This window comes from Schistocerca piceifrons, chromosome 8 (genome assembly GCF_021461385.2).
Source record: "Schistocerca piceifrons isolate TAMUIC-IGC-003096 chromosome 8, iqSchPice1.1, whole genome shotgun sequence".
Lineage (NCBI taxonomy): Eukaryota > Metazoa > Arthropoda > Insecta > Orthoptera > Acrididae > Schistocerca > Schistocerca piceifrons.
Genome location: NC_060145.1, coordinates 453,362,933 through 453,383,223, shown reverse-complemented (window position 1 = coordinate 453,383,223; position 20,291 = coordinate 453,362,933). Strand labels below are relative to the sequence as shown.

General features: G+C 50.6%; 12 non-coding genes across 12 annotated transcripts; all 12 read right to left on the bottom strand.

Moving 5' to 3' along the window:
- Positions 1 to 17: 17 nt before the first annotated feature.
- Positions 18 to 89, bottom strand: Trnae-uuc. The gene has a single exon. It is a non-coding gene; the product is annotated as a tRNA-Glu (tRNA).
- A 1,730-nt stretch (positions 90 to 1,819) lies between these two features.
- Trnae-uuc lies at positions 1,820 to 1,891 on the bottom strand. The gene has a single exon. It is a non-coding gene; the product is annotated as a tRNA-Glu (tRNA).
- Positions 1,892 to 3,622: 1,731 nt separating this feature from the next.
- Positions 3,623 to 3,694, bottom strand: Trnae-uuc. The gene has a single exon. It is a non-coding gene; the product is annotated as a tRNA-Glu (tRNA).
- Positions 3,695 to 5,429: 1,735 nt separating this feature from the next.
- Trnae-uuc lies at positions 5,430 to 5,501 on the bottom strand. Its single transcript has one exon. It is a non-coding gene; the product is annotated as a tRNA-Glu (tRNA).
- A 1,734-nt stretch (positions 5,502 to 7,235) lies between these two features.
- On the bottom strand, positions 7,236 to 7,307 carry Trnae-uuc. Its single transcript has one exon. It is a non-coding gene; the product is annotated as a tRNA-Glu (tRNA).
- A 1,727-nt stretch (positions 7,308 to 9,034) lies between these two features.
- Trnae-uuc lies at positions 9,035 to 9,106 on the bottom strand. Its single transcript has one exon. It is a non-coding gene; the product is annotated as a tRNA-Glu (tRNA).
- Positions 9,107 to 10,840: 1,734 nt separating this feature from the next.
- On the bottom strand, positions 10,841 to 10,912 carry Trnae-uuc. Its single transcript has one exon. It is a non-coding gene; the product is annotated as a tRNA-Glu (tRNA).
- A 1,727-nt stretch (positions 10,913 to 12,639) lies between these two features.
- Positions 12,640 to 12,711, bottom strand: Trnae-uuc. The gene has a single exon. It is a non-coding gene; the product is annotated as a tRNA-Glu (tRNA).
- Positions 12,712 to 14,438: 1,727 nt separating this feature from the next.
- Trnae-uuc lies at positions 14,439 to 14,510 on the bottom strand. The gene has a single exon. It is a non-coding gene; the product is annotated as a tRNA-Glu (tRNA).
- A 1,727-nt stretch (positions 14,511 to 16,237) lies between these two features.
- Trnae-uuc lies at positions 16,238 to 16,309 on the bottom strand. Its single transcript has one exon. It is a non-coding gene; the product is annotated as a tRNA-Glu (tRNA).
- A 1,727-nt stretch (positions 16,310 to 18,036) lies between these two features.
- On the bottom strand, positions 18,037 to 18,108 carry Trnae-uuc. Its single transcript has one exon. It is a non-coding gene; the product is annotated as a tRNA-Glu (tRNA).
- Positions 18,109 to 19,835: 1,727 nt separating this feature from the next.
- On the bottom strand, positions 19,836 to 19,907 carry Trnae-uuc. The gene has a single exon. It is a non-coding gene; the product is annotated as a tRNA-Glu (tRNA).
- Positions 19,908 to 20,291: the final 384 nt, after the last annotated feature.

Below are 20,291 nucleotides of genomic sequence, written 5' to 3'. Positions count from 1 at the left end.
AGCCCCGAAAATTCACGTTCAGGTACCGGGAATCGAACCCGGGCCTCCTGGGTGAAAGCCAGGTATCCTAGCCACTAAACCATACCGGACATACCTCAACGATCCACTACGTGTGTATGCGTCCAGAAATACTTCTCCTCCACGCAACTTTAGGGCCGAATCTGGCGCCAACGCTGAACTCTGTCCGCCACCACGATCCCGCTTACTCACTCCCAAAGCGCGCAAGTCATACTAGGCAAACATCGCTTTCAGTCTCGAGTGCAACTAGCAAAACTGTAATTAGTAATAACTGGAAACAAACACACGTTGACGCAAAGTAGCCTAGGTGGTAATAAACGGCAAATACGGCCTTACCTCGCAAAAGCTATGCTGTGCCTTTCACCGTCGTGGAGAGAAAATGAGATGGCTGAGTTGAGGATAGAACGTACGCCCTTAAGATAATGACACGCGCAGCCCACTGCGCCACCGAGGCATACAGGAATACTCGCCACCGCAGCCTCACTAAGAAGTTCTAATTTCAGAATTGTTTTCCCACCATGCCGTGCATGAAATGGTCGATTTCTCGGCGGAAGTCAATGCTGCGTCTAGTTACAGTGCATCGCCCTGGAAGCAACGTGGCACCGCGTTCCGATGTGCTGGAGGGCAGAGGGCCTGCAGCAGGGTCGCTTGAGCCTCTGGTGGCAGCAGGGGCGGCAACGCACCGCGACACAGGAAGAATGCAGCGCAATGCGGTGGTGGTGTAACGGTCAGCATGGTTTCTTCCCAAGCAGTTAATCCGGGTTCGATTCCTGGCGACCGCAGGAGGATTTGTCATTTTTGCGTAGCGCAATAGTATGTGTTCAAGACCATTCGATCCTCGAAATTGCCACGTGTCGCGGCACAGGTAGTATCTCCTCGTCTCCTGCCTCGTTCCAGCTAAGTGGATTGATTTCACTTCATCGTGTGTCGACTTGGCCCGACTTTGCTCGACTGCCGCTCGCTGCCGCTCGGCGGTGGGGCCGATATGACAGGAGAAGTACGACAATCGGCTGCGAGAAATAAGGTAATCAAGAGTACATTTCCTTTTCAATACGAAAAGCTAAACTTTCATTTACAAATTTCGGAAATCTCACTGCTTCGCCACAGTGTTATCTACACATTTGAGAAATTATCTGTTGATTCGTACGGTTCTGTTATTGCCAAAGTCGTTCTTGCACTTTCCTTGCGCTCTTATTGCAAACAGCCTAGTTAAATTTTGGATCATATGTTCGTTAACGTAATTTAAATTGCTTAGGGAGGCATCATAGCACGTCAACACTGTAGCACAAGAGGAGGAGGGGGGGGGGGTTGAAATGAAAGGGTCCAATAGCACGCACAGTTCCCGGACGATCACCCATCCACTCACTAACCACGCAAACGTCTGCTTAACTTCATTAATCGAAAGTGAGCTGGCCGTTGGCAACCCCTTAGCGAAACGTTCAGACTTCTAGCTGGATGTGCACATCATTTAGAATCTGCCTGGCAGAGTCTCGCAGGAGACAGCATTTCCTATTAGGGGAGAAAATGGAATGGCCCGTGGAGGGATGGAACCCATGACCTACGCGTTACTAGCACGACGCTATAGCCCACTGAGCTAACGGGCAATGCAACACTGTCGCATCAGCAGTCCAAAACCGCAAAACCGTCTCCTCTCCCTTCAAAACGGCCACGCCATTAACGTGAGGATGTATCTCTTTTTCTTGACTTTCTCTCACCTTATACCTGGAACCCAGAGCAGCAGCTCCACGAAGACGAAAAACGGCCGTGAGAAGTTTTCTCATCTCAGCCCCGAAAATTCACGTTCAGGTACCGGGAATCGAACCCGGGCCTCCTGGGTGAAAGCCAGGTATCCTAGCCACTAAACCATACCGGACATACCTCAACGATCCACTACGTGTGTATGCGTCCAGAAATACTTCTCCTCCACGCAACTTTAGGGCCGAATCTGGCGCCAACGCTGAACTCTGTCCGCCACCACGATCCCGCTTACTCACTCCCAAAGCGCGCAAGTCATACTAGGCAAACATCGCTTTCAGTCTCGAGTGCAACTAGCAAAACTGTAATTAGTAATAACTGGAAACAAACACACGTTGACGCAAAGTAGCCTAGGTGGTAATAAACGGCAAATACGGCCTTACCTCGCAAAAGCTATGCTGTGCCTTTCACCGTCGTGGAGAGAAAATGAGATGGCTGAGTTGAGGATAGAACGTACGCCCTTAAGATAATGACACGCGCAGCCCACTGCGCCACCGAGGCATACAGGAATACTCGCCACCGCAGCCTCACTAAGAAGTTCTAATTTCAGAATTGTTTTCCCACCATGCCGTGCATGAAATGGTCGATTTCTCGGCGGAAGTCAATGCTGCGTCTAGTTACAGTGCATCGCCCTGGAAGCAACGTGGCACCGCGTTCCGATGTGCTGGAGGGCAGAGGGCCTGCAGCAGGGTCGCTTGAGCCTCTGGTGGCAGCAGGGGCGGCAACGCACCGCGACACAGGAAGAATGCAGCGCAATGCGGTGGTGGTGTAACGGTCAGCATGGTTTCTTCCCAAGCAGTTAATCCGGGTTCGATTCCTGGCGACCGCAGGAGGATTTGTCATTTTTGCGTAGCGCAATAGTATGTGTTCAAGACCATTCGATCCTCGAAATTGCCACGTGTCGCGGCACAGGTAGTATCTCCTCGTCTCCTGCCTCGTTCCAGCTAAGTGGATTGATTTCACTTCATCGTGTGTCGACTTGGCCCGACTTTGCTCGCCTGCCGCTCGCTGCCGCTCGGCGGTGGGGCCGATATGACAGGAGAAGTACGACAATCGGCTGCGAGAAATAAGGTAATCAAGAGTACTTTTCCTTTTCAATACGAAAAGCTAAACTTTCATTTACAAATTTCGGAAATCTCACTGCTTCGCCACAGTGTTATCTACACATTTGAGAAATTATCTGTTGATTCGTACGGTTCTGTTATTGCCAAAGTCGTTCTTGCACTTTCCTTGCGCTCTTTTTGCAAACAGCCTAGTTAAATTTTGGATCATATGTTCGTTAACGTAATTTAAATTGCTTAGGGAGGCATCATAGCACGTCAACACTGTAGCACAAGAGGAGGAGGGGGGGGGGGGTTGAAATGAAAGGGTCCAATAGCACGCACAGTTCCCGGACGATCACCCATCCACTCACTAACCACGCAAACGTCTGCTTAACTTCATTAATCGAAAGTGAGCTGGCCGTTGGCAACCCCTTAGCGAAACGTTCAGACTTCTAGCTGGATGTGCACATCATTTAGAATCTGCCTGGCAGAGTCTCGCAGGAGACAGCATTTCCTATTAGGGGAGAAAATGGAATGGCCCGTGGAGGGATGGAACCCATGACCTACGCGTTACTAGCACGACGCTATAGCCCACTGAGCTAACGGGCAATGCAACACTGTCGCATCAGCAGTCCAAAACCGCAAAACCGTCTCCTCTCCCTTCAAAACGGCCACGCCATTAACGTGAGGATGTATCTCTTTTTCTTGACTTTCTCTCACCTTATACCTGGAACCCAGAGCAGCAGCTCCACGAAGACGAAAAACGGCCGTGAGAAGTTTTCTCATCTCAGCCCCGAAAATTCACGTTCAGGTACCGGGAATCGAACCCGGGCCTCCTGGGTGAAAGCCAGGTATCCTAGCCACTAAACCATACCGGACATACCTCAACGATCCACTACGTGTGTATGCGTCCAGAAATACTTCTCCTCCACGCAACTTTAGGGCCGAATCTGGCGCCAACGCTGAACTCTGTCCGCCACCACGATCCCGCTTACTCACTCCCAAAGCGCGCAAGTCATACTAGGCAAACATCGCTTTCAGTCTCGAGTGCAACTAGCAAAACTGTAATTAGTAATAACTGGAAACAAACACACGTTGACGCAAAGTAGCCTAGGTGGTAATAAACGGCAAATACGGCCTTACCTCGCAAAAGCTATGCTGTGCCTTTCACCGTCGTGGAGAGAAAATGAGATGGCTGAGTTGAGGATAGAACGTACGCCCTTAAGATAATGACACGCGCAGCCCACTGCGCCACCGAGGCATACAGGAATACTCGCCACCGCAGCCTCACTAAGAAGTTCTAATTTCAGAATTGTTTTCCCACCATGCCGTGCATGAAATGGTCGATTTCTCGGCGGAAGTCAATGCTGCGTCTAGTTACAGTGCATCGCCCTGGAAGCAACGTGGCACCGCGTTCCGATGTGCTGGAGGGCAGAGGGCCTGCAGCAGGGTCGCTTGAGCCTCTGGTGGCAGCAGGGGCGGCAACGCACCGCGACACAGGAAGAATGCAGCGCAATGCGGTGGTGGTGTAACGGTCAGCATGGTTTCTTCCCAAGCAGTTAATCCGGGTTCGATTCCTGGCGACCGCAGGAGGATTTGTCATTTTTGCGTAGCGCAATAGTATGTGTTCAAGACCATTCGATCCTCGAAATTGCCACGTGTCGCGGCACAGGTAGTATCTCCTCGTCTCCTGCCTCGTTCCAGCTAAGTGGATTGATTTCACTTCATCGTGTGTCGACTTGGCCCGACTTTGCTCGACTGCCGCTCGCTGCCGCTCGGCGGTGGGGCCGATATGACAGGAGAAGTACGACAATCGGCTGCGAGAAATAAGGTAATCAAGAGTACTTTTCCTTTTCAATACGAAAAGCTAAACTTTCATTTACAAATTTCGGAAATCTCACTGCTTCGCCACAGTGTTATCTACACATTTGAGAAATTATCTGTTGATTCGTACGGTTCTGTTATTGCCAAAGTCGTTCTTGCACTTTCCTTGCGCTCTTTTTGCAAACAGCCTAGTTAAATTTTGGATCATATGTTCGTTAACGTAATTTAAATTGCTTAGGGAGGCATCATAGCACGTCAACACTGTAGCACAAGAGGAGGAGGGGGGGGGGGGGGGGTTGAAATGAAAGGGTCCAATAGCACGCACAGTTCCCGGACGATCACCCATCCACTCACTAACCACGCAAACGTCTGCTTAACTTCATTAATCGAAAGTGAGCTGGCCGTTGGCAACCCCTTAGCGAAACGTTCAGACTTCTAGCTGGATGTGCACATCATTTAGAATCTGCCTGGCAGAGTCTCGCAGGAGACAGCATTTCCTATTAGGGGAGAAAATGGAATGGCCCGTGGAGGGATGGAACCCATGACCTACGCGTTACTAGCACGACGCTATAGCCCACTGAGCTAACGGGCAATGCAACACTGTCGCATCAGCAGTCCGAAACCGCAAAACCGTCTCCTCTCCCTTCAAAACGGACCCGCCATTAACGTGAGGATGTATCTCTTTTTCTTGACTTTCTCTCACCTTATACCTGGAACCCAGAGCAGCAGCTCCACGAAGACGAAAAACGGCCGTGAGAAGTTTTCTCATCTCAGCCCCGAAAATTCACGTTCAGGTACCGGGAATCGAACCCGGGCCTCCTGGGTGAAAGCCAGGTATCCTAGCCACTAAACCATACCGGACATACCTCAACGATCCACTACGTGTGTATGCGTCCAGAAATACTTCTCCTCCACGCAACTTTAGGGCCGAATCTGGCGCCAACGCTGAACTCTGTCCGCCACCACGATCCCGCTTACTCACTCCCAAAGCGCGCAAGTCATACTAGGCAAACATCGCTTTCAGTCTCGAGTGCAACTAGCAAAACTGTAATTAGTAATAACTGGAAACAAACACACGTTGACGCAAAGTAGCCTAGGTGGTAATAAACGGCAAATACGGCCTTACCTCGCAAAAGCTATGCTGTGCCTTTCACCGTCGTGGAGAGAAAATGAGATGGCTGAGTTGAGGATAGAACGTACGCCCTTAAGATAATGACACGCGCAGCCCACTGCGCCACCGAGGCATACAGGAATACTCGCCACCGCAGCCTCACTAAGAAGTTCTAATTTCAGAATTGTTTTCCCACCATGCCGTGCATGAAATGGTCGATTTCTCGGCGGAAGTCAATGCTGCGTCTAGTTACAGTGCATCGCCCTGGAAGCAACGTGGCACCGCGTTCCGATGTGCTGGAGGGCAGAGGGCCTGCAGCAGGGTCGCTTGAGCCTCTGGTGGCAGCAGGGGCGGCAACGCACCGCGACACAGGAAGAATGCAGCGCAATGCGGTGGTGGTGTAACGGTCAGCATGGTTTCTTCCCAAGCAGTTAATCCGGGTTCGATTCCTGGCGACCGCAGGAGGATTTGTCATTTTTGCGTAGCGCAATAGTATGTGTTCAAGACCATTCGATCCTCGAAATTGCCACGTGTCGCGGCACAGGTAGTATCTCCTCGTCTCCTGCCTCGTTCCAGCTAAGTGGATTGATTTCACTTCATCGTGTGTCGACTTGGCCCGACTTTGCTCGACTGCCGCTCGCTGCCGCTCGGCGGTGGGGCCGATATGACAGGAGAAGTACGACAATCGGCTGCGAGAAATAAGGTAATCAAGAGTACTTTTCCTTTTCAATACGAAAAGCTAAACTTTCATTTACAAATTTCGGAAATCTCACTGCTTCGCCACAGTGTTATCTACACATTTGAGAAATTATCTGTTGATTCGTACGGTTCTGTTATTGCCAAAGTCGTTCTTGCACTTTCCTTGCGCTCTTTTTGCAAACAGCCTAGTTAAATTTTGGATCATATGTTCGCTAACGTAATTTAAATTGCTTAGGGAGGCATCATAGCACGTCAACACTGTAGCACAAGAGGAGGAGGGGGGGGGGGGGGGTTGAAATGAAAGGGTCCAATAGCACGCACAGTTCCCGGACGATCACCCATCCACTCACTAACCACGCAAACGTCTGCTTAACTTCATTAATCGAAAGTGAGCTGGCCGTTGGCAACCCCTTAGCGAAACGTTCAGACTTCTAGCTGGATGTGCACATCATTTAGAATCTGCCTGGCAGAGTCTCGCAGGAGACAGCATTTCCTATTAGGGGAGAAAATGGAATGGCCCGTGGAGGGATGGAACCCATGACCTACGCGTTACTAGCACGACGCTATAGCCCACTGAGCTAACGGGCAATGCAACACTGTCGCATCAGCAGTCCGAAACCGCAAAACCGTCTCCTCTCCCTTCAAAACGGACCCGCCATTAACGTGAGGATGTATCTCTTTTTCTTGACTTTCTCTCACCTTATACCTGGAACCCAGAGCAGCAGCTCCACGAAGACGAAAAACGGCCGTGAGAAGTTTTCTCATCTCAGCCCCGAAAATTCACGTTCAGGTACCGGGAATCGAACCCGGGCCTCCTGGGTGAAAGCCAGGTATCCTAGCCACTAAACCATACCGGACATACCTCAACGATCCACTACGTGTGTATGCGTCCAGAAATACTTCTCCTCCACGCAACTTTAGGGCCGAATCTGGCGCCAACGCTGAACTCTGTCCGCCACCACGATCCCGCTTACTCACTCCCAAAGCGCGCAAGTCATACTAGGCAAACATCGCTTTCAGTCTCGAGTGCAACTAGCAAAACTGTAATTAGTAATAACTGGAAACAAACACACGTTGACGCAAAGTAGCCTAGGTGGTAATAAACGGCAAATACGGCCTTACCTCGCAAAAGCTATGCTGTGCCTTTCACCGTCGTGGAGAGAAAATGAGATGGCTGAGTTGAGGATAGAACGTACGCCCTTAAGATAATGACACGCGCAGCCCACTGCGCCACCGAGGCATACAGGAATACTCGCCACCGCAGCCTCACTAAGAAGTTCTAATTTCAGAATTGTTTTCCCACCATGCCGTGCATGAAATGGTCGATTTCTCGGCGGAAGTCAATGCTGCGTCTAGTTACAGTGCATCGCCCTGGAAGCAACGTGGCACCGCGTTCCGATGTGCTGGAGGGCAGAGGGCCTGCAGCAGGGTCGCTTGAGCCTCTGGTGGCAGCAGGGGCGGCAACGCACCGCGACACAGGAAGAATGCAGCGCAATGCGGTGGTGGTGTAACGGTCAGCATGGTTTCTTCCCAAGCAGTTAATCCGGGTTCGATTCCTGGCGACCGCAGGAGGATTTGTCATTTTTGCGTAGCGCAATAGTATGTGTTCAAGACCATTCGATCCTCGAAATTGCCACGTGTCGCGGCACAGGTAGTATCTCCTCGTCTCCTGCCTCGTTCCAGCTAAGTGGATTGATTTCACTTCATCGTGTGTCGACTTGGCCCGACTTTGCTCGACTGCCGCTCGCTGCCGCTCGGCGGTGGGGCCGATATGACAGGAGAAGTACGACAATCGGCTGCGAGAAATAAGGTAATCAAGAGTACTTTTCCTTTTCAATACGAAAAACTAAACTTTCATTTACAAATTTCGGAAATCTCACTGCTTCGCCACAGTGTTATCTACACATTTGAGAAATTATCTGTTGATTCGTACGGTTCTGTTATTGCCAAAGTCGTTCTTGCACTTTCCTTGCGCTCTTTTTGCTAACAGCCTAGTTAAATTTTGGATCATATGTTCGTTAACGTAATTTAAATTGCTTAGGGAGGCATCATAGCACGTCAACACTGTAGCACAAGAGGAGGAGGGGGGGGTTGAAATGAAAGGGTCCAATAGCACGCACAGTTCCCGGACGATCACCCATCCACTCACTAACCACGCAAACGTCTGCTTAACTTCATTAATCGAAAGTGAGCTGGCCGTTGGCAACTCCTTAGCGAAACGTTCAGACTTCTAGCTGGATGTGCACATCATTTAGAATCTGCCTGGCAGAGTCTCGCAGGGGACAGCATTTCCTATTAGGGGAGAAAATGGAATGGCCCGTGGAGGGATGGAACCCATGACCTACGCGTTACTAGCACGACGCTATAGCCCACTGAGCTAACGGGCAATGCAACACTGTCGCATCAGCAGTCCAAAACCGCAATCCCGTCTCCTCTCCCTTCAAAACGGCCCCGCCATTAACGTGAGGATGTATCTCTTTTTCTTGACTTTCTCTCACCTTATACCTGGAACCCAGAGCAGCAGCTCCACGAAGACGAAAAACGGCCGTGAGAAGTTTTCTCATCTCAGCCCCGAAAATTCACGTTCAGGTACCGGGAATCGAACCCGGGCCTCCTGGGTGAAAGCCAGGTATCCTAGCCACTAAACCATACCGGACATACCTCAACGATCCACTACGTGTGTATGCGTCCAGAAATACTTCTCCTCCACGCAACTTTAGGGCCGAATGTGGCGCCAACGCTGAACTCTGTCCGCCACCACGATCCCGCTTACTCACTCCCAAAGCGCGCAAGTCATACTAGGCAAACATCGCTTTCAGTCTCGAGTGCAACTAGCAAAACTGTAATTAGTAATAACTGGAAACAAACACACGTTGACGCAAAGTAGCCTAGGTGGTAATAAACGGCAAATACGGCCTTACCTCGCAAAAGCTATGCTGTGCCTTTCACCGTCGTGGAGAGAAAATGAGATGGCTGAGTTGAGGATAGAACGTACGCCCTTAAGATAATGACACGCGCAGCCCACTGCGCCACCGAGGCATACAGGAATACTCGCCACCGCAGCCTCACTAAGAAGTTCTAATTTCAGAATTGTTTTCCCACCATGCCGTGCATGAAATGGTCGATTTCTCGGCGGAAGTCAATGCTGCGTCTAGTTACAGTGCATCGCCCTGGAAGCAACGTGGCACCGCGTTCCGATGTGCTGGAGGGCAGAGGGCCTGCAGCAGGGTCGCTTGAGCCTCTGGTGGCAGCAGGGGCGGCAACGCACCGCGACACAGGAAGAATGCAGCGCAATGCGGTGGTGGTGTAACGGTCAGCATGGTTTCTTCCCAAGCAGTTAATCCGGGTTCGATTCCTGGCGACCGCAGGAGGATTTGTCATTTTTGCGTAGCGCAATAGTATGTGTTCAAGACCATTCGATCCTCGAAATTGCCACGTGTCGCGGCACAGGTAGTATCTCCTCGTCTCCTGCCTCGTTCCAGCTAAGTGGATTGATTTCACTTCATCGTGTGTCGACTTGGCCCGACTTTGCTCGACTGCCGCTCGCTGCCGCTCGGCGGTGGGGCCGATATGACAGGAGAAGTACGACAATCGGCTGCGAGAAATAAGGTAATCAAGAGTACTTTTCCTTTTCAATACGAAAAGCTAAACTTTCATTTACAAATTTCGGAAATCTCACTGCTTCGCCACAGTGTTATCTACACATTTGAGAAATTATCTGTTGATTCGTACGGTTCTGTTATTGCCAAAGTCGTTCTTGCACTTTCCTTGCGCTCTTTTTGCAAACAGCCTAGTTAAATTTTGGATCATATGTTCGCTAACGTAATTTAAATTGCTTAGGGAGGCATCATAGCACGTCAACACTGTAGCACAAGAGGAGGAGGGGGGGGGGGGGGGTTGAAATGAAAGGGTCCAATAGCACGCACAGTTCCCGGACGATCACCCATCCACTCACTAACCACGCAAACGTCTGCTTAACTTCATTAATCGAAAGTGAGCTGGCCGTTGGCAACCCCTTAGCGAAACGTTCAGACTTCTAGCTGGATGTGCACATCATTTAGAATCTGCCTGGCAGAGTCTCGCAGGAGACAGCATTTCCTATTAGGGGAGAAAATGGAATGGCCCGTGGAGGGATGGAACCCATGACCTACGCGTTACTAGCACGACGCTATAGCCCACTGAGCTAACGGGCAATGCAACACTGTCGCATCAGCAGTCCGAAACCGCAAAACCGTCTCCTCTCCCTTCAAAACGGACCCGCCATTAACGTGAGGATGTATCTCTTTTTCTTGACTTTCTCTCACCTTATACCTGGAACCCAGAGCAGCAGCTCCACGAAGACGAAAAACGGCCGTGAGAAGTTTTCTCATCTCAGCCCCGAAAATTCACGTTCAGGTACCGGGAATCGAACCCGGGCCTCCTGGGTGAAAGCCAGGTATCCTAGCCACTAAACCATACCGGACATACCTCAACGATCCACTACGTGTGTATGCGTCCAGAAATACTTCTCCTCCACGCAACTTTAGGGCCGAATCTGGCGCCAACGCTGAACTCTGTCCGCCACCACGATCCCGCTTACTCACTCCCAAAGCGCGCAAGTCATACTAGGCAAACATCGCTTTCAGTCTCGAGTGCAACTAGCAAAACTGTAATTAGTAATAACTGGAAACAAACACACGTTGACGCAAAGTAGCCTAGGTGGTAATAAACGGCAAATACGGCCTTACCTCGCAAAAGCTATGCTGTGCCTTTCACCGTCGTGGAGAGAAAATGAGATGGCTGAGTTGAGGATAGAACGTACGCCCTTAAGATAATGACACGCGCAGCCCACTGCGCCACCGAGGCATACAGGAATACTCGCCACCGCAGCCTCACTAAGAAGTTCTAATTTCAGAATTGTTTTCCCACCATGCCGTGCATGAAATGGTCGATTTCTCGGCGGAAGTCAATGCTGCGTCTAGTTACAGTGCATCGCCCTGGAAGCAACGTGGCACCGCGTTCCGATGTGCTGGAGGGCAGAGGGCCTGCAGCAGGGTCGCTTGAGCCTCTGGTGGCAGCAGGGGCGGCAACGCACCGCGACACAGGAAGAATGCAGCGCAATGCGGTGGTGGTGTAACGGTCAGCATGGTTTCTTCCCAAGCAGTTAATCCGGGTTCGATTCCTGGCGACCGCAGGAGGATTTGTCATTTTTGCGTAGCGCAATAGTATGTGTTCAAGACCATTCGATCCTCGAAATTGCCACGTGTCGCGGCACAGGTAGTATCTCCTCGTCTCCTGCCTCGTTCCAGCTAAGTGGATTGATTTCACTTCATCGTGTGTCGACTTGGCCCGACTTTGCTCGACTGCCGCTCGCTGCCGCTCGGCGGTGGGGCCGATATGACAGGAGAAGTACGACAATCGGCTGCGAGAAATAAGGTAATCAAGAGTACTTTTCCTTTTCAATACGAAAAACTAAACTTTCATTTACAAATTTCGGAAATCTCACTGCTTCGCCACAGTGTTATCTACACATTTGAGAAATTATCTGTTGATTCGTACGGTTCTGTTATTGCCAAAGTCGTTCTTGCACTTTCCTTGCGCTCTTTTTGCTAACAGCCTAGTTAAATTTTGGATCATATGTTCGTTAACGTAATTTAAATTGCTTAGGGAGGCATCATAGCACGTCAACACTGTAGCACAAGAGGAGGAGGGGGGGGTTGAAATGAAAGGGTCCAATAGCACGCACAGTTCCCGGACGATCACCCATCCACTCACTAACCACGCAAACGTCTGCTTAACTTCATTAATCGAAAGTGAGCTGGCCGTTGGCAACTCCTTAGCGAAACGTTCAGACTTCTAGCTGGATGTGCACATCATTTAGAATCTGCCTGGCAGAGTCTCGCAGGGGACAGCATTTCCTATTAGGGGAGAAAATGGAATGGCCCGTGGAGGGATGGAACCCATGACCTACGCGTTACTAGCACGACGCTATAGCCCACTGAGCTAACGGGCAATGCAACACTGTCGCATCAGCAGTCCAAAACCGCAATCCCGTCTCCTCTCCCTTCAAAACGGCCCCGCCATTAACGTGAGGATGTATCTCTTTTTCTTGACTTTCTCTCACCTTATACCTGGAACCCAGAGCAGCAGCTCCACGAAGACGAAAAACGGCCGTGAGAAGTTTTCTCATCTCAGCCCCGAAAATTCACGTTCAGGTACCGGGAATCGAACCCGGGCCTCCTGGGTGAAAGCCAGGTATCCTAGCCACTAAACCATACCGGACATACCTCAACGATCCACTACGTGTGTATGCGTCCAGAAATACTTCTCCTCCACGCAACTTTAGGGCCGAATGTGGCGCCAACGCTGAACTCTGTCCGCCACCACGATCCCGCTTACTCACTCCCAAAGCGCGCAAGTCATACTAGGCAAACATCGCTTTCAGTCTCGAGTGCAACTAGCAAAACTGTAATTAGTAATAACTGGAAACAAACACACGTTGACGCAAAGTAGCCTAGGTGGTAATAAACGGCAAATACGGCCTTACCTCGCAAAAGCTATGCTGTGCCTTTCACCGTCGTGGAGAGAAAATGAGATGGCTGAGTTGAGGATAGAACGTACGCCCTTAAGATAATGACACGCGCAGCCCACTGCGCCACCGAGGCATACAGGAATACTCGCCACCGCAGCCTCACTAAGAAGTTCTAATTTCAGAATTGTTTTCCCACCATGCCGTGCATGAAATGGTCGATTTCTCGGCGGAAGTCAATGCTGCGTCTAGTTACAGTGCATCGCCCTGGAAGCAACGTGGCACCGCGTTCCGATGTGCTGGAGGGCAGAGGGCCTGCAGCAGGGTCGCTTGAGCCTCTGGTGGCAGCAGGGGCGGCAACGCACCGCGACACAGGAAGAATGCAGCGCAATGCGGTGGTGGTGTAACGGTCAGCATGGTTTCTTCCCAAGCAGTTAATCCGGGTTCGATTCCTGGCGACCGCAGGAGGATTTGTCATTTTTGCGTAGCGCAATAGTATGTGTTCAAGACCATTCGATCCTCGAAATTGCCACGTGTCGCGGCACAGGTAGTATCTCCTCGTCTCCTGCCTCGTTCCAGCTAAGTGGATTGATTTCACTTCATCGTGTGTCGACTTGGCCCGACTTTGCTCGACTGCCGCTCGCTGCCGCTCGGCGGTGGGGCCGATATGACAGGAGAAGTACGACAATCGGCTGCGAGAAATAAGGTAATCAAGAGTACTTTTCCTTTTCAATACGAAAAACTAAACTTTCATTTACAAATTTCGGAAATCTCACTGCTTCGCCACAGTGTTATCTACACATTTGAGAAATTATCTGTTGATTCGTACGGTTCTGTTATTGCCAAAGTCGTTCTTGCACTTTCCTTGCGCTCTTTTTGCTAACAGCCTAGTTAAATTTTGGATCATATGTTCGTTAACGTAATTTAAATTGCTTAGGGAGGCATCATAGCACGTCAACACTGTAGCACAAGAGGAGGAGGGGGGGGTTGAAATGAAAGGGTCCAATAGCACGCACAGTTCCCGGACGATCACCCATCCACTCACTAACCACGCAAACGTCTGCTTAACTTCATTAATCGAAAGTGAGCTGGCCGTTGGCAACTCCTTAGCGAAACGTTCAGACTTCTAGCTGGATGTGCACATCATTTAGAATCTGCCTGGCAGAGTCTCGCAGGGGACAGCATTTCCTATTAGGGGAGAAAATGGAATGGCCCGTGGAGGGATGGAACCCATGACCTACGCGTTACTAGCACGACGCTATAGCCCACTGAGCTAACGGGCAATGCAACACTGTCGCATCAGCAGTCCAAAACCGCAATCCCGTCTCCTCTCCCTTCAAAACGGCCCCGCCATTAACGTGAGGATGTATCTCTTTTTCTTGACTTTCTCTCACCTTATACCTGGAACCCAGAGCAGCAGCTCCACGAAGACGAAAAACGGCCGTGAGAAGTTTTCTCATCTCAGCCCCGAAAATTCACGTTCAGGTACCGGGAATCGAACCCGGGCCTCCTGGGTGAAAGCCAGGTATCCTAGCCACTAAACCATACCGGACATACCTCAACGATCCACTACGTGTGTATGCGTCCAGAAATACTTCTCCTCCACGCAACTTTAGGGCCGAATGTGGCGCCAACGCTGAACTCTGTCCGCCACCACGATCCCGCTTACTCACTCCCAAAGCGCGCAAGTCATACTAGGCAAACATCGCTTTCAGTCTCGAGTGCAACTAGCAAAACTGTAATTAGTAATAACTGGAAACAAACACACGTTGACGCAAAGTAGCCTAGGTGGTAATAAACGGCAAATACGGCCTTACCTCGCAAAAGCTATGCTGTGCCTTTCACCGTCGTGGAGAGAAAATGAGATGGCTGAGTTGAGGATAGAACGTACGCCCTTAAGATAATGACACGCGCAGCCCACTGCGCCACCGAGGCATACAGGAATACTCGCCACCGCAGCCTCACTAAGAAGTTCTAATTTCAGAATTGTTTTCCCACCATGCCGTGCATGAAATGGTCGATTTCTCGGCGGAAGTCAATGCTGCGTCTAGTTACAGTGCATCGCCCTGGAAGCAACGTGGCACCGCGTTCCGATGTGCTGGAGGGCAGAGGGCCTGCAGCAGGGTCGCTTGAGCCTCTGGTGGCAGCAGGGGCGGCAACGCACCGCGACACAGGAAGAATGCAGCGCAATGCGGTGGTGGTGTAACGGTCAGCATGGTTTCTTCCCAAGCAGTTAATCCGGGTTCGATTCCTGGCGACCGCAGGAGGATTTGTCATTTTTGCGTAGCGCAATAGTATGTGTTCAAGACCATTCGATCCTCGAAATTGCCACGTGTCGCGGCACAGGTAGTATCTCCTCGTCTCCTGCCTCGTTCCAGCTAAGTGGATTGATTTCACTTCATCGTGTGTCGACTTGGCCCGACTTTGCTCGACTGCCGCTCGCTGCCGCTCGGCGGTGGGGCCGATATGACAGGAGAAGTACGACAATCGGCTGCGAGAAATAAGGTAATCAAGAGTACTTTTCCTTTTCAATACGAAAAACTAAACTTTCATTTACAAATTTCGGAAATCTCACTGCTTCGCCACAGTGTTATCTACACATTTGAGAAATTATCTGTTGATTCGTACGGTTCTGTTATTGCCAAAGTCGTTCTTGCACTTTCCTTGCGCTCTTTTTGCTAACAGCCTAGTTAAATTTTGGATCATATGTTCGTTAACGTAATTTAAATTGCTTAGGGAGGCATCATAGCACGTCAACACTGTAGCACAAGAGGAGGAGGGGGGGGTTGAAATGAAAGGGTCCAATAGCACGCACAGTTCCCGGACGATCACCCATCCACTCACTAACCACGCAAACGTCTGCTTAACTTCATTAATCGAAAGTGAGCTGGCCGTTGGCAACTCCTTAGCGAAACGTTCAGACTTCTAGCTGGATGTGCACATCATTTAGAATCTGCCTGGCAGAGTCTCGCAGGGGACAGCATTTCCTATTAGGGGAGAAAATGGAATGGCCCGTGGAGGGATGGAACCCATGACCTACGCGTTACTAGCACGACGCTATAGCCCACTGAGCTAACGGGCAATGCAACACTGTCGCATCAGCAGTCCAAAACCGCAATCCCGTCTCCTCTCCCTTCAAAACGGCCCCGCCATTAACGTGAGGATGTATCTCTTTTTCTTGACTTTCTCTCACCTTATACCTGGAACCCAGAGCAGCAGCTCCACGAAGACGAAAAACGGCCGTGAGAAGTTTTCTCATCTCAGCCCCGAAAATTCACGTTCAGGTACCGGGAATCGAACCCGGGCCTCCTGGGTGAAAGCCAGGTATCCTAGCCACTAAACCATACCGGACATACCTCAACGATCCACTACGTGTGTATGCGTCCAGAAATACTTCTCCTCCACGCAACTTTAGGGCCGAATGTGGCGCCAACGCTGAACTCTGTCCGCCACCACGATCCCGCTTACTCACTCCCAAAGCGCGCAAGTCATACTAGGCAAACATCGCTTTCAGTCTCGAGTGCAACTAGCAAAACTGTAATTAGTAATAACTGGAAACAAACACACGTTGACGCAAAGTAGCCTAGGTGGTAATAAACGGCAAATACGGCCTTACCTCGCAAAAGCTATGCTGTGCCTTTCACCGTCGTGGAGAGAAAATGAGATGGCTGAGTTGAGGATAGAACGTACGCCCTTAAGATAATGACACGCGCAGCCCACTGCGCCACCGAGGCATACAGGAATACTCGCCACCGCAGCCTCACTAAGAAGTTCTAATTTCAGAATTGTTTTCCCACCATGCCGTGCATGAAATGGTCGATTTCTCGGCGGAAGTCAATGCTGCGTCTAGTTACAGTGCATCGCCCTGGAAGCAACGTGGCACCGCGTTCCGATGTGCTGGAGGGCAGAGGGCCTGCAGCAGGGTCGCTTGAGCCTCTGGTGGCAGCAGGGGCGGCAACGCACCGCGACACAGGAAGAATGCAGCGCAATGCGGTGGTGGTGTAACGGTCAGCATGGTTTCTTCCCAAGCAGTTAATCCGGGTTCGATTCCTGGCGACCGCAGGAGGATTTGTCATTTTTGCGTAGCGCAATAGTATGTGTTCAAGACCATTCGATCCTCGAAATTGCCACGTGTCGCGGCACAGGTAGTATCTCCTCGTCTCCTGCCTCGTTCCAGCTAAGTGGATTGATTTCACTTCATCGTGTGTCGACTTGGCCCGACTTTGCTCGACTGCCGCTCGCTGCCGCTCGGCGGTGGGGCCGATATGACAGGAGAAGTACGACAATCGGCTGCGAGAAATAAGGTAATCAAGAGTACTTTTCCTTTTCAATACGAAAAACTAAACTTTCATTTACAAATTTCGGAAATCTCACTGCTTCGCCACAGTGTTATCTACACATTTGAGAAATTATCTGTTGATTCGTACGGTTCTGTTATTGCCAAAGTCGTTCTTGCACTTTCCTTGCGCTCTTTTTGCTAACAGCCTAGTTAAATTTTGGATCATATGTTCGTTAACGTAATTTAAATTGCTTAGGGAGGCATCATAGCACGTCAACACTGTAGCACAAGAGGAGGAGGGGGGGGTTGAAATGAAAGGGTCCAATAGCACGCACAGTTCCCGGACGATCACCCATCCACTCACTAACCACGCAAACGTCTGCTTAACTTCATTAATCGAAAGTGAGCTGGCCGTTGGCAACTCCTTAGCGAAACGTTCAGACTTCTAGCTGGATGTGCACATCATTTAGAATCTGCCTGGCAGAGTCTCGCAGGGGACAGCATTTCCTATTAGGGGAGAAAATGGAATGGCCCGTGGAGGGATGGAACCCATGACCTACGCGTTACTAGCACGACGCTATAGCCCACTGAGCTAACGGGCAATGCAACACTGTCGCATCAGCAGTCCAAAACCGCAATCCCGTCTCCTCTCCCTTCAAAACGGCCCCGCCATTAACGTGAGGATGTATCTCTTTTTCTTGACTTTCTCTCACCTTATACCTGGAACCCAGAGCAGCAGCTCCACGAAGACGAAAAACGGCCGTGAGAAGTTTTCTCATCTCAGCCCCGAAAATTCACGTTCAGGTACCGGGAATCGAACCCGGGCCTCCTGGGTGAAAGCCAGGTATCCTAGCCACTAAACCATACCGGACATACCTCAACGATCCACTACGTGTGTATGCGTCCAGAAATACTTCTCCTCCACGCAACTTTAGGGCCGAATGTGGCGCCAACGCTGAACTCTGTCCGCCACCACGATCCCGCTTACTCACTCCCAAAGCGCGCAAGTCATACTAGGCAAACATCGCTTTCAGTCTCGAGTGCAACTAGCAAAACTGTAATTAGTAATAACTGGAAACAAACACACGTTGACGCAAAGTAGCCTAGGTGGTAATAAACGGCAAATACGGCCTTACCTCGCAAAAGCTATGCTGTGCCTTTCACCGTCGTGGAGAGAAAATGAGATGGCTGAGTTGAGGATAGAACGTACGCCCTTAAGATAATGACACGCGCAGCCCACTGCGCCACCGAGGCATACAGGAATACTCGCCACCGCAGCCTCACTAAGAAGTTCTAATTTCAGAATTGTTTTCCCACCATGCCGTGCATGAAATGGTCGATTTCTCGGCGGAAGTCAATGCTGCGTCTAGTTACAGTGCATCGCCCTGGAAGCAACGTGGCACCGCGTTCCGATGTGCTGGAGGGCAGAGGGCCTGCAGCAGGGTCGCTTGAGCCTCTGGTGGCAGCAGGGGCGGCAACGCACCGCGACACAGGAAGAATGCAGCGCAATGCGGTGGTGGTGTAACGGTCAGCATGGTTTCTTCCCAAGCAGTTAATCCGGGTTCGATTCCTGGCGACCGCAGGAGGATTTGTCATTTTTGCGTAGCGCAATAGTATGTGTTCAAGACCATTCGATCCTCGAAATTGCCACGTGTCGCGGCACAGGTAGTATCTCCTCGTCTCCTGCCTCGTTCCAGCTAAGTGGATTGATTTCACTTCATCGTGTGTCGACTTGGCCCGACTTTGCTCGACTGCCGCTCGCTGCCGCTCGGCGGTGGGGCCGATATGACAGGAGAAGTACGACAATCGGCTGCGAGAAATAAGGTAATCAAGAGTACTTTTCCTTTTCAATACGAAAAACTAAACTTTCATTTACAAATTTCGGAAATCTCACTGCTTCGCCACAGTGTTATCTACACATTTGAGAAATTATCTGTTGATTCGTACGGTTCTGTTATTGCCAAAGTCGTTCTTGCACTTTCCTTGCGCTCTTTTTGCTAACAGCCTAGTTAAATTTTGGATCATATGTTCGTTAACGTAATTTAAATTGCTTAGGGAGGCATCATAGCACGTCAACACTGTAGCACAAGAGGAGGAGGGGGGGGTTGAAATGAAAGGGTCCAATAGCACGCACAGTTCCCGGACGATCACCCATCCACTCACTAACCACGCAAACGTCTGCTTAACTTCATTAATCGAAAGTGAGCTGGCCGTTGGCAACTCCTTAGCGAAACGTTCAGACTTCTAGCTGGATGTGCACATCATTTAGAATCTGCCTGGCAGAGTCTCGCAGGGGACAGCATTTCCTATTAGGGGAGAAAATGGAATGGCCCGTGGAGGGATGGAACCCATGACCTACGCGTTACTAGCACGACGCTATAGCCCACTGAGCTAACGGGCAATGCAACACTGTCGCATCAGCAGTCCAAAACCGCAATCCCGTCTCCTCTCCCTTCAAAACGGCCCCGCCATTAACGTGAGGATGTATCTCTTTTTCTTGACTTTCTCTCACCTTATACCTGGAACCCAGAGCAGCAGCTCCACGAAGACGAAAAACGGCCGTGAGAAGTTTTCTCATCTCAGCCCCGAAAATTCACGTTCAGGTACCGGGAATCGAACCCGGGCCTCCTGGGTGAAAGCCAGGTATCCTAGCCACTAAACCATACCGGACATACCTCAACGATCCACTACGTGTGTATGCGTCCAGAAATACTTCTCCTCCACGCAACTTTAGGGCCGAATGTGGCGCCAACGCTGAACTCTGTCCGCCACCACGATCCAGCTTACTCACTCCCAAAGCGCGCAAGTCATACTAGGCAAACATCGCTTTCAGTCTCGAGTGCAACTAGCAAAACTGTAATTAGTAATAACTGGAAACAAACACACGTTGACGCAAAGTAGCCTAGGTGGTAATAAACGGCAAATACGGCCTTACCTCGCAAAAGCTATGCTGTGCCTTTCACCGTCGTGGAGAGAAAATGAGATGGCTGAGTTGAGGATAGAACGTACGCCCTTAAGATAATGACACGCGCAGCCCACTGCGCCACCGAGGCA